The following is an 8769-nucleotide window of genomic DNA, read 5'->3' on the forward strand; positions in this document are numbered from 1 at the left end:
CGTATTTCGGTGATATTTCCAACCAACAACGGAGTATTTCCGGTGATATTGATGTATTTAGTTTAGAGGTTTTTTTTTGGATGTTTTTTTTTAATGTAATTCCAACAGTAAATTTATACTAATATATTTTATAGTTTTTTGTATTTGTTTTTTGGAAATCAAAACTTTGACAATAAATATATTTTATAATTTTTTTTATTTGTTTTTTTTTTGGAAAAGATGGTCTTGGAAACACAATCAAAATAAGCTAAAAAGAGATTAGATTGGTGTGTATAAAGAATTTCCTTTTCTTTATAACCTTTTATTTTTAATAATATTTAATTTTGACAAAATTACATAAATGGTCCTCATGGTTGGCAAAATCGACCAATTATGATCCTTATGACGAATTCTTTACACAGATGGTCCTTGTGGTTTCAAAATCTTGCAAAGACGGTCCTTTTGACTAACGGCGTTAACTTTTTCAGTTAAGTCTTATGTGAAATGACTTATTTGCCCTTCATGCATAAGGATGCTTTATATAATATGTTTCTACCACAGGAACCATTTATGTAATTTTCACTATTATTTATTATTTTTTTTATTTATTTTAATTATATATTGAAGTATTTAGATTTGTTTAAATTTATTGTTTAATATATATATATATATATATATATATATATATATATATATATATATATATATATATATATATAACATTTTTTTAACGTTTTGCTCAAATTATTTTTTCTAATCTTTTTGATATTTTTTTCAAATAAATTTATTAATGTTTTTTATTTTGACGTTTTATTCGAATATTATTTACTTATTTATTCGAATATTATTTATTTATTTATTTATTTGACTTTATGTTCGAATACATTTTTCAACATATAGTATGTTTATATTTGTTAAAGGATTTCATGGCTATTGTTATTATAATTCGTAACTTAATTCACTTTCAATTATGTTTTCATTTTTTTTTCTTTTATTATGTTATATAATTATTACTTTTTAATTTAAATATTTAACTCTATAAGGTTGTATAATTATTATTTTTGTAAACTAATTTATTAACATTTTTTATAAAAAAGTGTAAAATGTTTGTTAAACGTGAATATGATTAATATAGATTAGGTAGACATAGGCTACGTTGAGACCGCCTCATAACGTTGCCGAAAACGACCGGGTCATTTCACATTGGATTTAAATGTAATCATTTTGAGTTTTTTTTTTTTTTTTTTTTTTTTTTTTAGCAGTGTTGGTAAAAATCACAATTAGGTCTTGTTTAATCTCAGATTAATCCCTAAACGCTACCTGACCGATTAGAGATCCTTGCGTTGTGATTTTTTACAACACTGCTAAAAAAATCGAAATAATTACATTTAAATCTAATGTGAAATGACTTGGTCGTTCTCGGCAACGTTGTGAGGCGGTCTCAGCTTAGCCTATGTCTACCTAATCTATATTAATCATATTCACGTTTAACATACATTTTGCACTTTTTTATAAAAATATGTTAATAAATTAGTTTACAAAAATAATAATTATACAACCTTATATAGTTGAAAAATGTATTCGAACATAACGTCAAAAAACTAAATAAATAAATAAATAATATTCGAATGAAACGTCAAAATAAAAAACATTAATAAATTTACTTGAAGAAAATGTCAAAAAGATTAGAAAAAATAATTTGAGCAAAACGTTAAAAAATGTTAGCATGTATATATATATATATATATATATATATATATATATATATATATATATATATATATATATATATATATATATATATATATATTAAACAATAAATTTAAACAAATCTAAATCCTTAAATATATAATTAAAATAAATAAAAAAAATAATAAATAATAGTGAAAATTACATAAATGGTCCCTATGGTAGAAACATATTACATAAAGCGTCCTTATGCATGAAGAGCAAATATGTCATTTCACATAGATCTTAACTGAAAAAGTTAACGCAGTTAGTCAAAAGGATCGTCTTTGCAAGATTTTGAAACTACAGGGACCATTTGTGTAAAGAATTCGTCATAAGGACCATAATTGGTCGATTTTGTCAACCATGAGGGCCATTTATGTAATTTTGTCTTTAATTTTTTATCACCTTTATTTTTAAAAATATTTAATTTCTTATCAGATCCAAAACCTATATTTATAGTTACTCTTTCGTTTTCATATGGAACGTGAAAGTTGGTGCCCAAAATAGCAAGTATATGAACCAAAGCATACTATGGTTTACCAATAAATAGGGATGTTTGTTTGGATGAATCGGTTTGATCCCATCCGATCGATTAAATCAAAATAGATTTCGGTTTTCAAAACATTGATCCAGATAGTCAAAACTAAATTTAAATCCGATCCGATCCAACCAAATTGTAATTTGGTTGGATCAGTTTTTACAATTTGGTTTTTTAAGATATATATATATATATATATATATATATATATATATATATATATATATATATATATATATATATATATATATATATATATAACATAAATTTTAGCTCACTCTATAAAAATAACTATAAAAAAAATTATTTATGAATAATAATTTATAAACAACTATTAAGAAAATTTGATTAGTTTAATCTTTCATTGACAAAAAAAAACTTTTGATAAGAAGTAAATATTAAAACTTGATATTGGATGAAAGTTCTTACAATTAAAAAAACAATTTAGTAAATTTATAAATTATTAAAAATATATATTAAAACTAAATAAGTTATTCGGTTTTTTTTGGACTATTCAATTCTTATTTTATAAACCAAAAACAATCCAAAATCCAAAAAACAATTCGGTTTGGCTTAAAATCAATCCAAAAATCCGAATATCCGAACCAAATAGTCAAATCCAAATTGTCCGATTGAACAATTCGGTTTTAACCAAATAGTGAACAGCCCTACCAATAAGCATATAAAAGGAAGTTAATTAAAAGATATTTCGTCTAGGAAAATAAAGATAGAGAGAGTGAATGGAGAAATAAATTATGATAGAGATGTTTGATAAAAATCTATGATGCCCCATATATAGGAGGATACATTAGTAGGAGCACCAGAAAATTAAGCTTCCTGCTGCCATTTGGGATTGATGATCTTCAAAACCCTGAAAAATGTGATAACTTAATTACACGATTATGTAAATGACTTTGTGTTACTAAACTAACAGCATCTTAAATAAAAAGCTACCCCATACTCGGCTTGTATAAGTTCATTGAGCTCACTTATACTGTTATACATCCTTACCTGCTAGACCCTAAATCTACTGTATCTTGATACACCTTCAGTGCAACCACACAGGCCAGGCGTCACCCTGGGCGTTTTGTAGTCCAACCTACAATCGTTTGGAATAATGAATTAGTATGCTAACTGACAACAAACAGACAAGTGGGGCCCCTATTGTGATAGTTGAATTTAACTATATATTGCCTATTTAATTATGCTCAACATTGGCCATTAAAACAACCTCAAAGTTCACCCATGCAAGTCTTTGTGTGTCATCCTCTATTGAAAATTCAATAGATTGAGCTTCACACAGTTGTACTATTTCACCCTTCAAACATTTGAAAAGTGAAATGTCATAGGATATATTGAAAACTGAAACGAATATATATATATATATATATATATATATATATATATATATATATATATATATATATATATATATATATATATATATATATATATATATATATATATATATATATATCCCGAAAACATACAACTCAAGCTTTCAATGCAGCCCTGTAAACCTCTAGACTACGAGAGCCAAAACTCGTATATGTTGATTTATATGATCGATCTTGAACACATAGGCGGATCTAATATGTATCCTGGGATACCCTTCAAAAATAATTTTAGCAGTGTAATTTTTTCCGGATTTTTTTATTGTGTACTAGTTTATAACCCGTGGAAACCACGGGTAAAAAAATTTATAAAATTTATTAAATTAATAAGATATAATATTTATTTAGATTTTTATATTGATTATTTGGAATTAATGTATATTTATTTGAATAGCTAATATTTTTTTATGCAAAAAGACAATCAATCATGGAAATGAAATTGATATACTAAAAATTAAATATAACATAAATGTATTAAAAATAAATAAACACAACATGATAAATTACAAATTAAAAACTACAAATCGTTTATAAATTTCTAAAAGCTTCCTTATAGACAACATAAGATTTTTTTTTTTTTTTTTAAACTACCATTATTATCTAAAATTAACAATTTTAATCATTCTGTATTCAAACTTTAAATAAGACAACATACAATTGTCCATATAAAAAAATAAGATTTTTGAATACAAACCAACATTCGATAACGACTATCATTGACTCTTATTACTTATTAATGCAAAACATACAACCAATGTAAATTTTATTCTTTAAAATTTGAAGAGATTTTTTTTTTCTAGAATGATTTAAAGATATTCTTGGAATAAATTCAGGTGTGATAATCGTTTTAATAACATGTTTGCAAAAAAATAAAAAAATAAAAAAATAAAAAAAAATAAATAAATAAATCACGGATACAAACCTATTAACTTTGATCCGCTGTTTTCCTCAATATAACAAACCTATTACAAACCACGGTTAAAATTTATTAATTTAGAAAGATAAAACTTAGAAATTCAATTTTCTATAATAATAAAAAAAATACCATGGAAAATAAAAAATATTTGATCTTGCTCTACAATAATGGATTTTGAGCTACATGAAACCCTTCAAATATACGAATATACATTCTTTTTAAACTAATGATATTATTATATATTTAAAGTCAACATTATATAATTACGGAGTTTCTGTTTTAGATTTTAATGAAACTAAATAAAATTTATTAACGTTATTTTTATAAATATTTAAAACTTAAATCATATAATATTATTAACCTTGTTTATTAACAATTATTTATATCAAATTTATACTTCTATATCTATACTACCTAATAAATAAAATTGTTTATGTGCTACATGTCATTTTTTTTTTCAGAATTTATATTTAATTTTCAGTTTTATATTTAATGGGCTTTTAACAGGTTGCCAATAAAAACAATGTATTCCTATCTCATTCTTAAATTAACTCAAACACAAAAGTAACTTCATTTTCTAAAAGGTCAACCATATTATTGTGAGCACCATATTTTATTTGCGACTATTTAAATGCTTTATTATTGAGAAAGACCAGAATGGGAACCTCAGAACGCATATATATCTTCTTTCATTCTAATAGAGTTGATAATGTTTAATATTACCTATTCAAAAAATTCTCAAAATTCATGTTCAAAGATAAGTTTTTGGGTTGTCATCTCCAAAAAGAAACTGTGTTAGTAATTTAGGTTCACAAGATCCTCTTATTTTGTTATCATCAAAAACAAATTTCCAACATTTTACAAACAATAAGGAGTTTTAAGTTAGGATGAGATTCCCATACATACTGATTAAGTTCATGGAACCAAGACCTATACGCTCTCTAAATTTTTAAAAAAATATGGGCAAATCTAAAAGGAAATTGTAAACACTCTAATAAAACATCATAATAATAGCTTGCCTCATGAAACAATTCCATTTTTCAACAACTTCAAGTGAGCTTTCAGATTCATCTGCATCAAACAAACAATAAATAATTAAGTTATTGTTGCAATTTAAAAAAAAAAAAAATGATTTATCTATCAATTACACAAAAGAAACCATCAAAAATTCACAATTTATTGTTGCAATTTCAGTTAAAGCTAAAATTGCGTCAAATAATTAAAGGGTATATGAAATTGACATTCAAGAAAATTTAGATGAGGTTTCTAATAGATCAATATCAGTTCCATAAGTCCATACCACCCAACTGATGCCATTTGCAGTTTCTATTGATCAAATTTGGTTAATCGAATCTGCATACCTACCAATGTCATCACTAAACATAAAGAACATCAAATTAAACAAAAAACGACATTTACCTACATATATATACACACACATACACATAGATGTTGATAGAGAAACTTTAATGATCAATAAAAAATCCAAATAATTCAGCCTTTTATCACTGTTTAGGAAGAAGACACAATTACAGATGCTAACCTAGTGTTCCTTTTTATATTTGGTTCTTTCTTTTCGTGGCTGTTGGAAGTTGTGCAAAAAAAAATACTTGCGATTTTTTATGGCTAGTAGGCTAGTAGCTTGTGTCTTGGGTATATGGAGATGAAAATACATGAAAAATGTGTTATTAGTAAAGTTTTGAAAACAAGAATGCAAAACAAATAACCAAAATAACTCTTTGATTAATTGGAAAATCACTCAAAACCAATGTTTTTACAATCTGTTCTCATAATCATAAACTCGATTATGGACACGTATATATAGCCTAACATACCAACTTGTATTAGACTAGGAAAATTATGACCAACTTGCCATAAACTAAACTTTCCATAAATTAGATTGCTTGGACCCCAAGACTTAGGATTCCAACAATCACCCCCGAATCTCTAAGTCCTTCTAGAGAATTCTTCAACCCGATCCGTATTTAAAAAACGGATTCGTCACTGTCGTCACGTTCCGAAAAATCACCGTCTTGTAATTTTTGGAGTCGTTCCGGACATTCAGAAGCAAAGTGACCCGGTTTGTCACACCGAAAACAAATCACCTTAGATCGATCCTTTTCCCTATTTTTCCGATTCTTGCCACAACAACAATTACAATTTTTGCAATCAGAATTATAATTGGACAGTTTATTGGGCCGATTGCTTTGAGAAACCCTATTATTCCCTTTGGGCTCGCCTGATCCGCATGACCCGGATAACCCACTAGATCCGGATCCACTTGACCCGCCAGTCCCATTAAACCCATTCGCTTTATTAGACCCATTCGATCCTTTCCAGTTTCCCTTCGTTCCCGATGAGTTACCCCCACCAGTCGACGACCCACCTCCATCTGCGGTCGATTTTTCGGCAAATAGAACCCTCGATTGTCCTTCTCCAGCATCGACTTCCCTTATTCTTTCTTCATATGCCTTCAATCGACCCACTACGTCTTCAAACCCTACCGATTTTAAATCTAGTACCTGTTCAAGAGATGCAACGATGTGAATGAAGTTTCTGGGTAATGATTTGAGGAATTTCTTCACCAATTTTGATTCCTCAATCGTTTCTCCTAATGCCGACGATGTAGACGTGATTCCGGACAGCTTTCCGGCAAAGCTGTCGATTGTTTCTGACTCGAGCATCTTCAGGCGATCGAATTCCGACATCAAGGTTTGTAATCTCGCTTCTTTGACTCTATCTGAGCCCACATTACGTGCTCTAATCGCATCCCACAATTTCTTGGCCGAATCCTGATCTCCAATCTGCATTATGAGGTTTTCTGGTAGGTCTTGATATAGCAAACTCATGGCAAGGCAGTCCTTTTCTTCATTGACATCGGTTCCTGGATCAATCACAGTCCAGGCTTTGTGGATGCGTAAGACAACCTTCATACGCATTGCCCACACGGTGTAGTTAGTGGATGTGAGCATCAGACACGAAACTGAGGTTATCCCAACCTCCTTCACTCTCACTGGAGCTTCTCCTTCTCCCCCTGTATCTGTCATGTTGACCTGACTCGTCAACAGGTACAAATCGATCTCACAGCTTCTCAACCTAAGCTCTGATACCAATTAAAGTTTTGAAAACAAGAATGCAAAACAAATAACCAAAATAACTCTTTGATTAATTGGAAAATCACTCAAAACCAATGTTTTTACAATCTGTTCTCATAATCATAAACTCGATTATGGACACGTATATATAGCCTAACATACCAACTTGTATTAAACTAGGAAACTTATGACCAACTTGTCATAAACTAAACTTTCCATAAATTAGATTGATTGGACCCCAAGACTTAGGATTCCAACAATTAGAAGTATATATATGCATCATATCTAAGCCTTAGCCAGGTCGTCTTCAAATTTGGAGAATATTACATGTTGATTTCTTGCATCTACATGATTGAAAAAAGGGTTTTTGAAAGTAAATCAATAAATTTGTCCATGATTTTTCGAGATACAGAAGATCAAAAAAATATAGTATTATTTTTATTAATGAGCATCTAAAAGCGTATGGAGGTAGATCATCGCCACGGACATGGAGCAATAGATACGTATATGAAAATCGATTTGAGTTAATAACTGCTCATCATGATTTAAAAAAAACGGTTAAGGGGAATTCAAATTTAAAATATTGAATACTACAAATCAGGACCTGAAAAGGAAACAGCTAGGACAGAAAAATTAGCAAGACAATTAATATCATTAATGTATTGGGAAGCAGGGTTAAAATAGGCATTTTACTTTGAATGAAATTAGTGTTTTTGAAGGGATATGTGGCAAATTAGTTTTATTTATTAGATAGAGAGATTACCTGATTTTTTTTGTATGGATACCCCTTTACTTATTAGGGATACCCCTTTACTTTGATTAATTTTGTATGAATACTTAAGAAACATAAAATAATAATCATAATAAAATTACATCTCTAGACTTATTAGGAAAAGGATTATGAAAAATATGTGGGCTCTCCTCGACAAAATTCCGACAACCATCAACTCCAAATTGCTAAAAAAAAAAAAAAAAAAAAAAAACTAACCTTCCAAATCAAGCTTATAACGGGCACCTCATCATTATTGAAGGCATGAATAAACTGGCGTGTGATGCCCACCAACTAGGGGTGAGCAAACCCAAACCAAAAAACCGAGAAACCGACAAAACCGAAAC

This window comes from Lactuca saligna, chromosome 5 (assembly GCF_052625555.1).
Source record: "Lactuca saligna cultivar CGN05327 chromosome 5, ASM5262555v1, whole genome shotgun sequence".
NCBI classification, from domain to species: domain Eukaryota; kingdom Viridiplantae; phylum Streptophyta; class Magnoliopsida; order Asterales; family Asteraceae; genus Lactuca; species Lactuca saligna.